General features: G+C 43.4%; 1 protein-coding gene across 17 annotated transcripts in view; it reads right to left on the reverse strand.

The window, feature by feature from the left end:
* Window positions 1-19,871, reverse strand: part of LOC110520061 (bromodomain adjacent to zinc finger domain protein 2B) — a 98,634-nt gene that overhangs the window by 68,161 nt on the left and 10,602 nt on the right. For 15 of the 17 annotated variants that reach the window (XM_090229685.1, XM_090229683.1, XM_021597065.3 and 12 more), the window contains exon 2: window positions 18,958-18,999. The exons of the other annotated variants lie outside the window; for them this stretch is intronic. The gene's annotated coding sequence lies outside the window, so the exon portion shown is untranslated. The remainder of the gene's footprint in view (window positions 1-18,957; window positions 19,000-19,871) is intronic. 17 annotated transcript variants of the gene reach the window in all.

The following is a 19,871-nucleotide window of genomic DNA, read 5'->3' on the forward strand; positions in this document are numbered from 1 at the left end:
GTGCGGTTGGCCCTGGGTTCCTCCTAATGCAAGACAATGCTAGACCTCATGTGGCTGGAGTGTGTCAGCAGGTCCTGCAAAAGGAAGGCATTGATGCTATGGACTGGCCCGCCCGTTCCCCAGACCTGAATCCAATTGAGCACATCATGTCTCGCTCCATCCACCAGCGCCACGTTGCACCACAGACACCACATCAGGAGCATGCCCAGGCATTGTAGGGAGGTCATACAGGCACGTGGAGGCCACACACACTACTGAGCCTCATTTTGACTTCAGCCTGTAGATCAGCCTGTAGTGTGGTTTTCCACTTTAATTTTGAGTGTGACTCCAAATCCAGACCTCCGTGGGTTGATTCATTTGATTTCCATTGATAATGTGTGATTTTGTTGTCAGCACATTCAACTATGTAAAGAAAAAAGTATTTAATAAGAATATTTCATTCATTCAGATCTAGGATGTGTTATTTTAGTGTTCCCTTTATTTTTTTGAGCAATGTATTTGAGTCTGTGCTAGCGAAACAGTCCTGTAGCTTAGCATCTGCTTCATTGGACCACATCCGTATTAAGAGCATCACTGGTACTTCCTGTTTGAGTTTTTGCTTGTAAGCAGGAATCAGGAGGATAGAGTTATGGTCAGATTTGCCAAATGGAGGACGAGGGAGAGCTCTGTATGGGTTTGTGTGTGTCAAAAAGGTGACCTGGAATGTTTTCGCCAATAGTTGCACAGGTGACATGCTGGTAGAAAATAGGGAGGGCGGATTTCAGTTTTCCCGCATTAAAATCACAGGCCACTAAGAGCGCTACTTATGGAAGAGTATTTTCTTGTTTGCTTATGGCCCTATACAGCTTGTTAAGTGTGGTCTTAGTGCCCGCATCGGTTTGTGGTTGTAAATGGACAACTATGAAAAAAAAAAGGAGGCGCGCACACACACCTCCCCCTTGATCTTACCCAACGTTCTATCCAGCCCAAAAAACTAGCTAGATGTACAGTATATTATCAGTGTCCTTGTTCCGCCACGACTGAGAAACATAGGATATTATAGTTCTTCAGGTCCCGTTGACAGGATAGTCTCGAACTGAGCTTGTCCAGTTTGTTCTCCAGTGATTGTACTTAATTAAAATGGCCAATTGGGTGCAATCAATTAGCTTAAGTTCTCAGAGATCAAATTATATTGCAACTAAATAATATTTGAGGAATGCTTAGCTTATCTGTTTCTATACCATTTCAGAACAATCTGAGATGGTGGGTGTCGAAATCCTCTGTGCTTTTTGAGGTGGAATGACCCATTGGGTAAGGGATATCAAAGGGAGAATAGACACCTCAACAACTGCTTGGACGCTCAATAAACATGCTAGTGTGGAGACTATTACCACAAAGACGACAAAAATAGTTAATTCCAGAGGAATTTAATTATAAAAATGTCATGTCCTTTTGATGTTTGAGGGCAAAAGTCACACAATGAAGCAATTTGTATTCAGCTATGATGAATAAAAGAGTGTTTCACATTTGGCCTAATTTCTACGAGAGCCACTTGAATCCCGATCCCAGGTTGGCCGGGGCTTGCCCAGGGCTAAGTGTAAGTGACCATTTAGAACACATGAATATCGCAACGTGAACATCCCACGCTTCTCTCAGAGAGCAGGCATTACTGTTAAAGGAGAAAAAAGCCTAAGTAACCCTGTGCACCTTTAAAGAAGGACTCAATACTTTTTTGGGACAATTAATGGAACGTCAAGAGTATGAGCTCCATCATAGAGCTGGGCCTGTATCCAAAAAGTGACTCAGAGTAGGAGTGCTGATCTAGGATCAGGTCCCAACCTGTCCATAGGCCGTCATTGCAAATAATAATTTGTTCTTAACTGACTTGCAGAGTTAAAAAAAGGTTCAATTATTCACTATAATCTAAAAGGCAAAACTGACCCTAGATCAGCACTCCTACTCAGATATTTTGTGGATACAGGCCCTAGCCTGCATGGCTACAGATCCCCCAATCCAATTTAGTTATGTCATTTACAGAAGGAAAAGGTCAGAGCGTGGCCTTGGCGGTACCGCACAAGACCGATGTTACATGTAAATCAACTTTAACTTTGTTAACAGAATCACAGTTTTCACCACTGTAAAGCATCACAGAGACAGACATCTTAACTTAATTTGGGAAACAGATGTCAAAGTGAAAGAAAAGCATAGTTTCCCCCCCCCCCATCACTATCATTAACTAGTACTGAGAAATACAGAGGAAGTGTTCAAGCAACAGCTAATCAAACCACTGTAGGACTATTTGCTATCAGAGACTGAAATTACATGTTTTAAAAATGACTATGAGCCGATTTGGAATAGGGTGCCTTTTCAGGTAATTTCAAAGTGTAAACAGAAAGCAAAAAATTAAGTAAAAAGAACACTGCAATCACTCCACTGCACTTCCTGCTGTACACCTTCCAAACACCCTTCACGCATCAGGCCACAGAAAAAAAGATAGCGTGTGTTTTTATTTTCAATGTCATTATGTGAGCTCACTGATACCCTGGATTCGTCTCCGGACGAGAGGCAGCGAGAGGTATGTAACCTCTGTCTGCACAGTGTTTGTCAACCATTGGAAAAGGTTATCAGACAGTGGTGTCAGAACCTTGTACGTAACAGTATGATCATCCCTAGTGAAGATCTCATACCTTGTCCAATACTCGTGTATGGTTTTCCAATAACATTGTGGTCAGATCCTAGTATTTTTTTCTGTCATGATGTTCAGATTCACAAATAAAGTAGACCATGTCATATTTCAAAATACTGTATTCCTTACAGGAGGAAATGGAGGACAAAAGATTTTAGACTAAAAACGGGAGAAGCAGCAGGAACAGAGAGTTGATTTTAATATTGCTCCAAAACACCTGAAATTCATCGGAGAGTTAACAGTGAATGTGTGGGTGTGCAGCAGTGGATCCTATACCAAGTGTATTCAGGGCTGAAAGAGTCACTTGGGATACTCATCAGACTATTTTTATTTTGATGAATGTGCAGAGAAAATAACTAATTTCCTTTCTGCCTCTGAGCCATCTTCAAAAAAAAAAAAAAAAAAAAAGCTCTGCTAAATGAACGTTTCCATAATCCCAGTGTGCACTTCTCTGGGCCTCTGAGCTCCACTTTATACCATATCCTAGCTAAATGTGCAGCCTAATACGCTGCTCTACGGCCTTTAGAAAGCTGTAAATGTTCACGTTAAAAGAAGGATATTCCATTAGGGCTGGCATTGCCAGGGACCTCATGATACAATATCATCACGATGGTTAGGTGCCGATACGATATGCATTACGATTTTCACGATTCTATATGCATTGCGATTCGACACCGACTTTAATAGTGATTCGTTGTTCCAAGCATATTGCTAACCACATGTCTGCTGCAGAGGGACAAGAGAGAGCCGTGATAAAACGCGTTTTGATCAGTCATGGAAATATAAATGCGCTGAAAACAAATTGGTTCCCCATTTAAAAAGATGGAGAACGAGCTATGGAGGAAACGTTTTCGTGCAGGTACAACCAACTTGAGCCAAAATAATAAAAATCGCAATATTGTCAAAATAATATCCCGATTCGCAAATATCAATTTTTCCCCTAACACTATATTTTAAAAGAAATTATTGTTGCACTAGAGGCTACTACTCAGTTCCAACTGCATTTGAAATCAGCTGCTTTTTCAAGGCAGTTGGCTTTTTTACTGTAAAGGAAATTGGTCTATAGATAAAACGTACCAACATACCTCATATGGTGTTCTATCCTATCATTTATTATCCAACATTGTCGGATTCAGCTTATAAAACAATAATTTTACAAAATGTCAAGGGTTCGAGGCTTGGCTAAAAATCACTTGCTACTTTACAACCTGAGGGACAAAATATTCCTTGTTGACATCACACTAAACTAGCCTATACTGTATAATCGAATACAACATAGGGTCAATTATGTCCATAAGTAATACAAACTTTCCCCTTTTTTGCTTGTGAGTGATGCGAATCCAAAAGGCTTGTTTTTCCATGACAAGAGGCATGTTACTAAACCTGTTTAAAGCTGTGCTGTCTGCTAGCACAATGACTGGTTTGACTGTGGACTGAGCCCACATCTTTCAATCATCACATCACAAGGTTTCTGAGAATGAGGCTACGGTGAGTGAGCTAATCTAGCCCATTCATTTCCATACAACATCTGGGAGTACTTCAACTGCTCACCCCTGCCCAGCAGAATTCTGAAGTGGTCTGGGATTTTTTTGTTTTTTTAAATCTCATGGCTTGTATGAATGCTAGGTCTATGTGATCTCAGGGTAGAGATGGGCACACACACAAATAGCCTTTTACAGTGCACTCAACATTCACAAGACACCATTCTGGGGTAAAATATCTAACCGTGGCGTGCTGACAGAGACTGAAGGGCAGGCTGAAATGAATGAAGTGAATTCTCAGCGGGAGTGGCTCTGGCGGCTCTACACTCATTTGCATGCGAAAACATAGACGGGCTCCTCGGTCACCTGTGACCACATGAACCTCACAATTCCTCAAGTTCCACACATCCCGAACACTCCCCTCCCGTATTCAAGGCAAAAACCCACATGAACCCTTTTCTTGACACAACATTTCAGGTGCTGTAAGTCACCGCAAGATAATGAAGGTGCAAGCCATTCCAAAAGGTTGAAATTGGAGCTGATGAGATGCTTTCACATAGTCATGAAGCTTATCAAACCATAACAGCAATAACAGTCAAATACCCCCTATTTCGTGTTGCCTACCACCTGTATGCCCTCTAAGATTCCTCACTGTTTGTGTTTTGCTAGCAGGCCCAGGTGTATAGAAGCTGGTGTGAAACAGAGCAAGTTGCACACGGAGAGAGAGAGTCCTGCTCCTCCTCACACACAGCTCCTGTTACCGCCAGTGTGCTGTGTGCAGCAGGGCCTGAAACAGGGCAGGACAGATGCCTGGCATAACAGGAGAATCTCACCCTCAATACAGAGGAACGAAAATAACTGCCTCTTGACTTCCAGGGTTTCAGATATAACAACAACAACCTCTCAAGTGGAAAGACAGACACACGGGCTACACCTCTGCATTAGGCTTCACATAAATGGGGGGGGGATTCTCATCGCATTATGAAACAGGCCTAGACAGACTCAATGACTGACCACAGGTACAGTTTAGAAATGTTCTTTAAAAGATGTTCCTGTACTGTTAGACAATAACATTTGATTTTTGATTTATAAAATGGGAAAGTGAAAATCATTTCATTGTTGTTTCACGAGAAACTAGACGTCTCCCAAATAGCAAGCAAATTCCATATTTAGGTTACTACTTTTGACGGGAGCCCTTGTCTAGTGCACTAAGGGATTTGGGTGCCATTTGGGATGCATACTATATCCTTTCACTTGTGCCTGACAAACAAGGATTCCTGAGGCAGTACTGGTGTACACAACAGCTCCATGGCCAATGTGCCCTGTCAATGCTGTTATCATTGTCTCACCAAGGACACGCCACAGCCTTTCCTAAACACCACATTATCCCACTTAATACTATTCAGCGCTGTTTGCCTCTCCTATTGAGATACAACTCATCTCAGTTAACCTTGAGCAACAGTACAAGGCTTTCTGTAGGGTAAAGGGATCTCGACGATATCCATTTAGTTAGATTGCTCGTGGAGTGAGACGGGAGGAGACAGGAGTCAGGCCTACTGCTTGGCTGGCCGGTCTTGCATTTTTAAATGGGACTGTAGACCGGAGCGGGTCCAGCTAACTGGCAGGTTCATCTGTCTGTAAGAGCTGGGAGCTGCAGCACACCACAGCAGTGGGACAGGACTCTATACTCTATCAGCACTAAACTCACATCCATTCTTAGGTTTCACCGCTATTGTACAAAACATTAGGAAGACCTGCTCTTTCAATGACAGACTGACCAGGTGAAACAAATCAAAGTTTGTGTCACGTGTGCCGATAATAAACAGTGGCGAGGCTATATACAGTAGCGAGGCTAAATACAGGCACCAGTTAGTCGGACTAATTGAAGTAGTATGTAAATGAATGTATAGTTAAAGTGACTATGCATATATGGTAAAGAGAGTAGCAGCAGAGTAAAGAGGGGTTTGGGGGGGAACACACACTTGGCTTGGGGGTAAAAGCTGTTGAGAAGCCTTTTGGTCCATGTGGTAGTAGAGGAAAAAAAAAAAAGTATATGACTGGGGTGGCTGGGGTCTTTGACAATTTTTAGGGCCTTCCTCTGACACCGCCTGCTGTAGAGGTCCTGGATGGCAAGCCGCTTAGCCCCAGTGATGGTAGTGCGTATGGCCCAGTACCTCTGTTGTGCCTTGCGGTCAGAGGACGAGCAGTTGCCATACCAGGCAGTGATGCAACCAGTCAAGATGCTCTCGATGTTGCAGCTGTAGAACCTTTTGAGGATCTGAGGACCCATGTCAAATATTTTCAGTCTCCTGAGGGGAATAGGCTTTGCGTGCCCTCTTCACGACTGTCTTGGTGTGTTTGGACCATTCTAGTTTGTTGGTGATGTGGAAACCAAGGAACTTGAAGCTCTCAACCTGCTTCACTACAGCCCCATTGATGAGAATGGGGGCGTGCTCGGTACTCCTTTTCCTGTAGTCCACAATCATCTCCTTAGTTTTGGTTACGTTGAGGCTGGCCGGTTGTTATTCTGGCACCACCCGGCCAGGTCTCTGACCGCCTCCCTATAGGCTGTCTATTCGTCGTCGATGATCAGGTCTACCACTGTTGTGTTGTCTGCAAACTTAATGATGGTGTTGGAGTCGTACCTGTATGTAGTCATGGGTGAACAGAGAGTACAGGAGGGGACTGAGCACACACCCCTGAGGGGCCTCCCAGGATCAGCGTGGCAGATGTGTTGCTACCTACCCTCACCACCTGGGGATCGCCCGTCATGAAGTCCAGGATCCAGTTGCAGAGGGAGGTGTTTAGTCCCAGGATCCTTAGCTTAGTGGTGAGCTTTGAGGGAACTATGGTGTTGAATGCTGAGCTGTAGTCAATGAATCCAGATGAAAGCTCTGATGCCTTATTAATGTCACCTGTTAAATCCACTTCACTCAAAACAGTGCAGATGAAGGAGAGGAGACAGGTTGAAGACAATTGAGAATTGAGAGATGGATTGTGTATGTGTGCCATTTAGAGGGTGAATGGGCAAGACAAAAGATTTAAGTGCCTTTGAGCGGCGTATGGTAGTAAGTGCCAGGCACACCGGTTTGAGTGTGTCAAGAACTGTAGCGCTGCTGGGTTTTACCCACGCTCAACAATTTCCTGTGTGTATCAAGAACGGTCCACCACCTAAAGGACATCCAGCCAACATGACACAACTGTGGGAAGCATTTGAGTCCCTGTAGATCGCTTGACACGTTGTAGATTCAATGCCCCGACAAAATTAGGCTGTTCTGCAGGCAAAGGGGGGTGCAACTCAATATTAGGTAGGTGTTCTTAATGTTTTGTACACTCAGTGTAAGTTAACGTGTATTGTACTATATACCCTTTATACTGTTAACATTTGAAAAATCTGACAAATATTGTTTCTAGTTTCTGACTGCACATTTTTGGCTATAATCTGACAATAGGATGCTCTTTAGTCTTATTCAAGCCTGCTGCTTCAGGAGAACCATGTCTAACAGACTAGAAAACCAACTACAATGACAGCATCTGTCAACCATTCGTTTGTACAACAAAACACATATTTGGTGGACTATACGAAAACCAGCATACACTTGCCTGGGAAAACGAGGCCAAATTAGCGAGAGCAACTTAACACCACTTGGCAAATTAGCCGACATCTGGAGTGAATGACAGGCACTCGAATCATATTAATTGTGACCGTGAGGGCAGGCAGAGAAGGGAAGCAACGCAACGCTTTTTTTCCTTCTTTTTTTTTTTTTTTCCTGAAGGATGCCATCTAAAGCTAAACATTTCCTCCTGAATATTCAGGCCAAGTGAATACAATATTCATTTTGCTGCAGGAGAACAGTTGATGCATAACAATGAGAGCTGCTAATGAAATCAACCATCAAGCTGAAATACATACATATTAAACTGGGGTCTCGGTGTCACTCGCTTTTTTTTGTTGCATCGTTTGTTCTTTTTCCTCATTTCTCTCCCTGACCTTTCAATATTTTTCTCTTATCTTGAATTTGCTCACAGCCAAGAATGATGATTGCATTTCATGACGATTTTATTCTGGGCATGTACAAATAATCTCTGACGGGGTCTCTGAAAGCTTGCATTTTCTGACCGTATTTTTAAAAAAAAGGTTGTTTTCGCAAACAATGCATTTTAAAATGTTATTTGGACAAGAAAATCCTGAGCCATTTCACGACAAATATCATAAATTAAGTGTAATTGCCATTCTGCTAAACCTCTGTGCCAAGAGTATAGGCTTACTTATGCAACTTACGTCATTTATAGCAGAGTGTTTAAGTCATTAGAAGTAGGCTAATCCAATGCAAATCTTGTTTAAAGATCAGGTTTTTTCAAATCAATGATCGTAATTGTTAAACAAAACAAATGCAGGGAACCTATTTACAGTGTTTCTCCTATATTCAGACAGAAAAAGATACCCGTGTTTACATTTCATGTCCGTATAAACACTTGCATTCAATCAAGTACAGGACCAATGGGAGTGAGAGAACCAAAGCACTTAGGCTAAATCTCTGTGTAGCAGTTTGCTGTATCTAGCATTTGACTATCTACGTTGGTTGCGAATACCGGATGAAAATAGCCTACATTTTAGACAAAACAGCAGGTAGCCTAGCAGTAATATTCATTAAATACAGGGTCCCTCTTAGGAATTATGATAAAAAAGGCAGTGCTTTTAAAAATGTTTTTGCCTAAGCCTTACACAGCACAAGCCAATGCTAGTTTCCTGACTCCGCATACAGATCTTTCCCTTAAATTGTCATTTGAATCATTTTTGCACATTCCTTGTAAACAAAGGGAGGGGGATAATTGATCAAAGTGGGAGAAAGAGATCCCGGTGAGTGGTGGAAGGTCAGCCCCCGCCAGCCAGCCGAGAGAGCTGATAGGGGGGAAAAAGAGCCCCATTGCTCCCGAGCTGCCATTCCTCTTCCCTGACAAAGACTCCATCTGCCACCGAGCCAGTCGCAGCCTCCGATTCAGAATACCAATGATTCCCAACCATTCTGCAAGTCTAGCGTTCACCTTGGTATCACCTCTACGTGCGTCTGATGCGCTGACGGTACAGATCCCCTCCCTGCAGGCGGCAGTGCACTGCAGGCTGCCAGCCCAGCACTCATACAGCTAAGTGGCATTTATGCAGTTCCTGGAAGGACAGCATTTTATTAGCATCAATATTATTTAAGTCTTTTCAGATCTGTGCGAGATTTCCAACCCATTATAATTCACACTCAAATGGTAATAAGCGGTGATTGGCGAAGTGGGAAGGATTTAAATCATGCCAAAGTAATGAGAGTGGGATGCTTTACCTGCAAATCACAGTGATTTCAGGGAACACGGTCTGAAAGGATTTTCATTTTGCCGTGCATAGTGTGTGGTGTGCATTTTGCCAGCCCTCAGAGGCGATGGGAGTCAGAGTGAGAGGGTGGAAAAATCCCCTAGCCTCTGCCGAAGTCTCAATGCCAGCATTAAGGGAAAGACAGGCAGCTGGTCCTAACATCCCAATGATACTAAAGAGAATTCAATTTTCCCCTTCGCCATCTGCACACCAAACCACAGAGACACACTTATGGGACAGCCTCCTCTCCTATTAGAAAAACTCCCTTGTGTCGACCATGCCAGTGCTGTCCCAAGACCCTGTCTTTCCTGACCTCTCGACCCTGAGGGGAAGCGCCGGGATTAGTTCAAGTTTATTGACAACAAATTAGCGTCTGTGGTGGGCGCAGATGGCCGGAGCTCAACCCTCAGCTTCAAATACCGATTCTGTAATTACTTCCCTCACGTTCACAGTTATACCTTATTCCCACTGCCTTTAAAATAGAGGAACAACGCACAAATCCAATCACAGCCAGAATGAGATATGGAAATTCCCTGATGTGTGGTTGCTTCAAATGGGGCTGTTTCTCATGTCTACTTCTCATGGTCTTGAGGCCTTGAGAAAAAGGTCACACTAGGCCTTGTACTAAGCACAACTGAAACTAAAATGCTTCAACTCGCTTTGTTTCAAGTCGGTGATACCTCCGCCAGGGGGCTACTGAGGTTAGTATGTAACACCAAAGAGGGGGGGGGGGGGGGGGGGGGTCAGTGGGATCTATCCTATCAGTTTAGGAGACAGCACTTAAAGCAAGACCTGTGTGACCACCTCCCTCCAGCCAGATCCCCGGGGAGCACAGCCATCCTGACCCCAGCCAGCAGAGACACACAAATCCCCTGCCTCGGCCTCCCTTGCATCTCCACCCTTGCCCCCCTGCAGTCCTCAGCCTGCCTACTTTTAAAACACACCCAACCACCTAGCCCCGACAATCTCTCCCCCCTCTCCATATGCAGATACACGGCTCACTGCGGATGACCTACAATCGCTCGGCAAATTGAAGCTCAACAATCATGGTAGTGCAACAGCGCAACTGAATCATGGCAGTGCGCTTCATTAAGGTACATTATTTCCTGCTATATTTGCCTTTCCGAAGAGGCATAAATATTTGGCTCCGTTTGTGCACACATTAGCAGCAAGGCAGGTATGCATGCACCACACGGGAGACGGAATGAGTGGTTTACACCCTTCCAATGACAAGCGATATCTAACGTCTCCACCGATGATGAATTAATTCAGGGAATGTATTGAACAAAGACACAAGAATCCAGAGAGGTTAAGCAGATGAGAAGTGACAAAAGTCTGACTTCTCGGTCTCCACAGTACATCAGTAAAGCTGCTGACCACAGCATAGTTGTTGACAATTAGCACGTTACAAAGTAGCATAAAACAGAGACCGTCGGTGTCGGATGAGGTTACCAGTATGCTGCATAATTCACAAGTGTAAAGCCCCACTGATGTCTCTCCCAGACGGTCGCCTTTCAGAGAGAGCGGTCTGACGCTGAACAAGCTCAAGTGTAGCAAGATATCTCGCAGATTGTATTAGGTCTTAACTGAATGAATAGCCTACACTAAATGTTAGCATAAAAATGGGTAGTGTGCACAGATTTGCAGACATAGTCGCAGGTGCAGCATAATGATAGTGTTTTAGCTCTAACAGTGCAGTAATATCTAGCAATAAAAATATTTAAACGAACACACTATCCAGATTTTTTTTTTTACAAATATTAGAACGAGCAATGTAAGAGACCGGAATAAATAAATATATAACAGAGTCTGGACACACCTACTCATTCAAGGATTTATCTTTATTTTGACTATTTTCTACATTGTAGAATAATAGTGAAGACAACAAAACTATGAAATAACACATATGGAATCATGTAGTAACCAAAACAAAGTGTTAAAACAAATATATTGTGTTTGACATTTTTCAAAGTAGCCACCCTTTGCCTTGATGACAGCTTCATGAGGTACAGTAGTCACCTGGAATACATTTCAATTAACAGGTGTGCCTTGTTAAAATTACATTTGTGGAATTTCTTTCCTTCCTTGAGTCAATCAGTGGTGTTGTGACAAGGTAGTGGTCGTATACAGAAGATAGCCCTATTTGGTAAAAAGACCAAGCCCATTATTACTTTAAGACATGGTCAGTCAATACGGAACATTTCAACTGCAATCACAAAAAACAGCGCTATGATGAAACTGGCTCTCATGAGGACCGCCACAGGAAAGGAAGACCCAGAGTTACCTCTGCTGCAGAGGATAAGTTTGTTAGAGTTCCCAGCCTCAGAAATTGCATATATTGCAAATAAATGCTTCAGAGTTCAAGTAACAGACACATCAACAACAACTGTTCAGTGGAGACTGTGTGAACCAGGCCTTCATGGTCGAATTGCTGCAAAGAAACCACTACGAAGAAGAGACTTGCTTGGGCCAAGAAACACAAGCAATGGATATTAGACGGCTGGAAATCTGGCCTTTGGTCTGATGAGTCCAAATTGGAGATTTAAGGTTCCATCCGCTGTGTTTTTGGAACATGCGGAGTAGGTGAACGGATGATCTCCGCATGTGTGGTTCCCACCGTGAAGCACGGAGGTGGTATGATTGTGCTTTGCTGGTAACACTGCCATTGATTAATTTAGAATTCAAGGCACACTAAATCAGCATGGCTACCACAGCATTCTGCAGCGATACGCCATCCCATCTGGTTTGCACTTAGTGGGACTATCACTTGTTTTTCAACAGGACAATGACCCAAACACACCTCCAGGCTGTGTAAGGGCTATTTGACCAAGTAGGAGAGTGATGGACTGCTGCATCACATGACCTGGCCTCCAATTCAACCAACCTCAACCCAGTTAAGATGGTTTGGGATGAGTTGGACCGCAGAGTGATGGAAAACCAGCCAACAACTGCTCAGCATATGCGGGAACTCCTTCAGGACTATTGCATGACTAAAAGCATTCCAGGTGAATTTGGTTCAGAAAATGCCAAGTGTGCAAAGCTGTCAAGGCAAAGGGCGGCTGAGAAGAATCTACATTTTTATTTGTTTAACACTTTTTTAGTTACTAAATGATTCCATATGTGTTATTTCGTAGTTTGTCTTCACTAGTATTCTACAATGTAGAAAATAGTTTAAAAAAAAATAAAAAATGGTTGAATGAGTAGTTATGTCCAAACTTTTGACTGGGCCATTCTTGATACACACGGAAAACTGTTGCTGCTGGGGTTTTCATGATCGTTGCAGTTCTTGACACACCCAAACCAGTTTGCCTGGCACCATAGCCCGTCCAAAGTCAATTAAATATTTTGTCTTGCCCATTCACCCTCTGAATGGCACACATACACAAACCATGTCAAGGCTTAAAAATCCTTCTTTAACCGATCTCCTCTCCTACATCTACACTGATTGAAGTGGATTTCAAGTGACATCAATAAGGGATCATAGCTTTCACCTGGATTCACCTAGTCAGTCTAGGTCATGGACAGAGCAGGTGTTCCTAATGTCTTGTACACTCCGTGTAATGGACAGTAGGTGAATAGAAAAGGTGTGAACAGCAGTAGTAATATAGGATGAGCTATGAATAGAACACAGTACTTACATATAAAAAGTGGGTAAAACAGTATGTAAGCATTAGGGATGCACCGATATTCCATTTTGTCAATACCCAATCATTTGTTTTTGCAATAAAAATGACACCCGATATTAAAAATGTTGAGGCCTTTTAAGCATTCTAGTACAGTTAAATAGTTGAAACACACCAAAAAGTTATTTTGTTGGCATTTGCGTATGTCCCCATTACCAGTAAAACATAATCGAAACCCATTTCCTTCACTTACTTGCTGTGCTGTTTTGTTGTTCATTTGTTCAGCCTCAACCAGAATTTCATGATACATGTCAAGCAGTTTCAGCTCCATGGCCTCCCTTCCTCGGTGCACACTGTCACGGTGTCCGTTTCCATCTTGTCCAGCTGTGTCTAACATTTCATGTAAACCCTGTTTGTCTGCATTGAAGTAGCAGTCCTTGTACCTAGCATCGAGCATGGTGGCGACACAGTAAAGAGGCTCAGAAAGAATGCCACTGAATCGCTTCTTCACAGCCTCGCTTGTTCACAGCCTCAAGTACTTTCGCAAGTTAACCCCACGGTCTGTGTGGGCAGTTTTGTTGAGCAGGCGTTTCAATGCCATGACAGAGGGTATCATGTCTGTTGCAGACACAGTTGATTATCTTATTTCTCCAGTCAGCTGGAGCTAGGAGTGTGTTCATGTTTCCAAGTTTCAAACATGTTCTCAAATGCCATCGAAATGGCAGCAGCGGTATGAGAACCAGCACATTCTTGAGCATGCAATATGGCTTTCCCCTGCACGAAATCCTCGTCGACCCACTGTGCTGTCAGACTCAGCATGCTCATGGGGCTGGCATCGCTGGTCCAAATGTCAGTCGTGAAGCTAATAGCAGTGACGCCCATAGCAAGTAGCTCATAGATGTGCATTTCAACAATACTGTGCAACTCCGGTAGGGCAACATCTGAAAAATAGCCCATACTTGGTAGTGTGTACCGGGGATCGAGGTGCTCTACCAGTTGGCGAAAGCCAACATCATCCACAACAGAACGGTTGACTGTCAAGGGCAATGAATTCCATTATCTTGGCGTTAAGTTGTATATCTAAAATGTTCTTACTCTTTCAAATGACAGCACAACTTGAACTTATTTAGTTATTGGAAGGGTGCGCATAGTATTTTTCTGCTTTTGTTCTGTGTAACGCTGTATTTTTCGTGGAGTCATTACGTCATCTACCTACGATATATCTGGGCTCCAGAATGGCGCAGCAGTCTAAGGCACAGCATCTCAGTGCTAGGGGTGTCACTACAGACCCTGGTTTGAATCCAGGCTATATCACAACCGGTTGGGAGTCCCATTAGGGTGGCGCACAATTGGCCCAGCGTCATATGGGTTTGGCTGGTGTAGGCCGTCATTATAAATAAGAATTTGTTCCAAGCTGACTTGCCTAGTTAAATAAAGGTTAAATACAAATATAGGTATGCACATCGGCGTTAAACTAGACAGACATCTGGCCGACACCGATGTTGGCATTTTTAACTAAAATCATCTGATTCGGCTATATCGTACATCCTTAATAAAACATTAAAAGTGACCATTGTTCAATGACTATGTACATTGGGCAGCAGTCTCTAAGGTGCAGGGTAGAGCACCAGGTGGTAGCTGGCTAAAACAGTGACTAAGGCTAGTGGTGACTATTTAACATTCTGATGGCCTGGAGATGGAAGCTGTTTCTCAGGCTCTCGGTCCCAGCTTTGATTCACCTGTACTGTCTCCGGCTTCTAGGTGGTAGCTGGGTGAACAGGCCGAGGCTCGGGTGGCTGAGGTCCTTGATGATCTTACTGGCTTTCCTGTGACAAGCCAAATTTCTTCAGCCTCCTGAGGCAACACAGTGCATAGCTTAGTGCTAGCCACAGTGCATAGCTTAGTGCTAGCCACAGTGCATAGCCCAACTGACATGTGAGCAACCAGCACTAAAACCAAACACAGGGGACAAAGTTTGGTTGGAGGAACCCAGCAATACAATTTAACAGTTTGTAGGAGAGGAGATTCAGCCAGGGCGACTGGCTGGGCTGATGCAATTCATTGTGAAGTCCTAGCATCTCGCGGCCCAGCCGCCCACTGCTTGTGACCTTTGGGGTTTGTTCTACTCTCCCTGGGCTCGCCGGGGATTGACTATCTGACTGTGTCCCAAATGGCACCCTCTACCCATTGTAGTGCACTACTTTTGACAAGGGCCAATGGGGTTCTGGTCAAAAGTAGTGGCCTATACAGGGTGCCATTTGGGACACATCCCCAGTCATTAAAACACCTTGCAGTCCCAATCGAATGAGGTGGAGCGACTCTGCTTAAGCATTACTGACTCCTTGGAAAAGAACCCACCTTGACTACCGTTCCTCACAACAGCTCTGGTCTGTTATTCACAGGAAGTCTTGCGATCTACATAGGCTAATAATAACTGATGTTGTAGTTAGGGCTGGGAATGGCCAAGGACCTCAAGATAGGATATTATCACGATACAGTGCCTTCAGAAAGTAGTCTGCTTCTAAATCTGCATTGCTTGCCGTTTGGGGTTTTAGGCTGGGTTTCTTTATAAGCACTTTGTGACATCTGCTGATGTAAAAAGGGCTTTATAAATACATGTGATTGACATTCATACCCTGTGACTTTTTCCACATTTTGTTGTGTTACAGCCTGAATTCAATATTGATCAAAAGTTTTTCTGTTGTCACCCATCTACACACACAATACCCCATCATGACAAAGTGAAAACATGCTTTTAGAAATGTTTGCAAATGTATTGAAAATGAAATAAAGAAATCTAATTTACATACATATTCACACCCTTAAGTCAATAATTATCTTTGGCAGCGATTACAGCAGTGAGTCTTTCTGGGTAAGTCTCGAAGAGCTTTGCACAACTGGATTGTACAATATTTGCCCACTTTTATAAATTCTTCAAGCTTTGTTAAGTTGGTTATTGATCATTGCTCGACAGCAATTTTCAAGTCTTGCCTAGGATTTTCAAGATGATATAAGTCAAAACTCTAACTAGGCCATTCAGGAACATCCAATGTCTGCTTTATAGGGTATTGTGTGTAGGCCAGTGACACAAAATCTCCATCTAATCTATTTTAAATTCAGGCTGGAAAAAGTCCAGGGATGTGAATACTTTCTGAAAGCACTGCATGTATTGAGACTCTCACAATTCTGTATGCATTGCGATTCATATACTGTGATTTTACTGCGATTTGATGTTCCAAACATATTGCTCACCATACACGGAGTGTACAAAACACTAAGAACATAGTCTTTCCATGACATAGACTGACCAGGTGCATCCAGTTGAAAGCTATGATCCCTTATTGATGTCACCTGTTATATCCATCTCAATCAGTGTAGATGAAGGGGAGGAGACAGGTTAAAGATGGATTTTTAAGCCTCGAGACAATTGAGACATGGATTGTGTATGTGTGCCATTCAGAGGGTGAATGGGCAAGACAAAAGATTTAAGTGCCTTTGAACGGGGTATGGTAGTAGGTGCCAGGCGCACCGGTTTGTGTCAAGAACTGCGACGCTGCTGGGGTTTTCCACGCTCAACAGTTTCTTATGTGTATCAAGAATGATCCACCACCCAATGGACATCCAGCCAACTTGACAACTGCGAGAAGCATCGGCGTCAACATTGGCCAGCATCCCTGTGGGAACGCCTCCGACACCTTGTAGAGTCCATGCCCCAATGAATTGAGGCTGTTCTGAGGGCAAAAGGGCGGGGTGCAACTCATTATTAGGAGGGTGTTCATAATGTTTGGTATACTCAGTGTATGTCTGCTGGAGAGTGACAAGAGAGGGCCATGAGAAAATTAGTTTTGATCAGTCATGGAAATAAATGTGCTCCCTATTTAAAAATAAGATGGAGAACAAGCTATGAAGGACAAATACTGGAGTTTTGGTGCCGGTACAGACAACTAATTCAAAAATAATATTGCGATATTGTCAAAATGGTAGAAATCCAGATATCGTTTACAATATATCGTAACTGTATCGATCCCCCCCATCCCTAGTTGAGGTACACCGATACACCTATCCTGTGTAGATTTAGGAATCAACTTTGAAAAGAGTTCTTTCATCACCAGCTCTCTCTCCTCGTCCTTCCCTCTCCACCCCTGGCCCAGAGCAGGGAGGAGGAAGAGCGGAGGCTGAGGCTCGAGTATTTACTACCACATCATATTACACAGACACAGCAACCTGTTAGCCATTCAGGCTCGTCGCAAAATACACTCTTTGAAGCCACACCGTTAACTGTAGGGAGGACATTAATTAAAAAAATTAAAAAGGAGAAATAGAAAAATATCATTGGTGTTTCAGCACACTCAACAACCCCCCCCCCCCCGGGGATCCCAGTCAATAGGGCTCTCCGAACCCCTTCCCTCCCATCCTGTCTCCTCAGCCTTTTCAGCAATAAGAGCAGGAGGAGAGTCAGCCAGGCTTCTAGGTAAACTCAAGGTTACTGATGACTACCATAGGACATTCTGGAAGGTTCCCATAACACACAACCTGGGCAGGATCTGGGATGATGGGATTCCTCTCCTCAATCCCCATTCCAACTATTTCTGGAACGCTGTGGATGACCCGTCTCCTGGCAGGGTCACACAAAGATTCTATTAGGGTTTTCCTCAGGATCACAAAGTTAGCTGAAGAACGTCCCTGCCCTCGGTTTAGCACATCGACTTCAGTAGAAAATAACATGTTGCCGATGGTTACTTCGCATTGCCCTTTTACTTTCAACAATACACATTTCAAATTCTGCCGGAGGGAGGAAACAATTGTGACACACTGTTTTGGTTGGACGTTTTACTGTTGAAGAATGGAACAGTGAAAGTTCGTTAAACCGTCAAGCCTCGGCTATAGCAGCCCTGAGAGGCCCGACACGCAGCCAAGAGGAAAGGGAAAGTCCAGCAATAACACTGTCTTGCTATTAGTGTCATACACTAGACACCTGATAATGCCTGATATCTCTCACACTGTACGCAACAGTTGAAAAACCAGTACAGAAACGAACGACTGAAATACTGAAGTATTTACAGTAAACGCCAGAGGTTTGTGCAATTCCTGCATCGAGGGACTTTGGGGCATTTCTCTGAGGCTTGTGTGTTGTAAACACGTGTTCTACATTGCACTGAAAATAACTCTGGGGTCCTCACACTGTGTGGTAGTGATTGTTGCAGTCGTAAGTCAGACTGTCTGATAGGAGTGGAGCTGAAGCTTTGAGAGCCCTCCTGACATTGTCTGGGGTGAAACACTACTATTTACAGAGGCAGCCATGCGGCCACTATTCAAAGCTTCTTTATGTAAAGTGGCTCACTTTCAAATTCAAAACAAAGGCAAAGGACAGCTCAAACTCCACCAATTACCCCAATGTGGTTGACAGTAATTTATTTGGAAATAGCCAAAAGTAATAGAATGCTTCTTTTCATACAGATTAGTATGTTTTGAAACTCTGACATGCTAATTCCATGCAAGACGGGCAAACTAATTAGAAATTCGCAAACAGAGCAAAGTGTACTGTAGCACAAACTAATTCCATTAAAGAGGGCCTTGTTAAATCTAGGCCTAATTGGAAAATGCTCTAATCCTATACCTAAATAATGCTTTGAACTGAAGAGTTGTGCTTAGTCCAGTAGCCTATCCCTTCGTGACTTTCAAAGTCCAATTTGACAAAATGAACAGATTTTCGGACACAAAAATAAAACAAAAAAAACAAACAGGGACTTCAAACACAAACAGTGGGGACAAAATTGTTTACAGCTGCGATGGGCGATTAGAATGCAGTCAGTGTGACCAAACACTTACTGCTGAAGGATCCTCAATTCTGTGACATCACGTCTCTGCAAGCTGAAACAGAAGAAGACAACAGTCGGCCTAATTGCTTTATTTTATTGATTTATTCATTCTCCATAATTCCTGCCTGAAAGCAATATGAAAAAAAAAAAAAGAATGCTAATTCGAATGGGTTTAGGCCTTGAGGGGGAATACCTTATCCATTCTAACATCGACAGGGAATCAAAGCCCTGCTGCAGCAGCTTTGCATTATGGACCGATCAAACAAAAAGGCTGGTGTATTTCAAATATGACAACAAAAATCAGCTACAATTGGAATATAGCCATATCTATCTAACCCAAAACTGCTAGTCTAACTAGTTTGAGTCAAATTGATGACTAAGTAGTCTACAATATTTCACATCTAGACAGATCCTCCTATTTGTACTCAAATGAGTGTCTGTCTCAAGTCCAGCAGCTGTTTGTCAGCCAGTGCAGTGGATTGAGAGAACGCGTGCGACATGCTGGTGGTGTCTCTCCTCTCACGTTGCTGGAGGAGTCATGTCACACTGGTGTGGAGCTCAACACCGTAAGGCAGATCTCAGCACATCCACAAATCGCGCACCCCTTCTCTCCCCTCCACCAACACGCATATCATCCTGGGAGATTTGGATCACCAGAAACAACAGCACTTGCAGAAGCACTCCCAGACATTTCTGGCAAGACAGCAAATTTCTTGTATTTCATTACACATTTCCATCTGGGTTCGTTTCAATTGGAATGTGAAGGAAACGAGGGCTGCGGCAGTTTAACACCCGGTGTCAGCAGCAGACTTAAGCACACATGATTTACAGCCTCGACGCATCACTCAAATTCCCCTAGTCCACCACGCAATCTGTCTACAGGACGACTACGGCTTCACAACGGAGCCAAGGGAAACAGACATG

The sequence above is a fragment of the Oncorhynchus mykiss genome, chromosome 3 (genome assembly GCF_057628025.1).
Source record: "Oncorhynchus mykiss isolate SJ-2025 chromosome 3, ASM5762802v1, whole genome shotgun sequence".
Taxonomy (NCBI): Eukaryota; Metazoa; Chordata; class Actinopteri; order Salmoniformes; family Salmonidae; genus Oncorhynchus; species Oncorhynchus mykiss.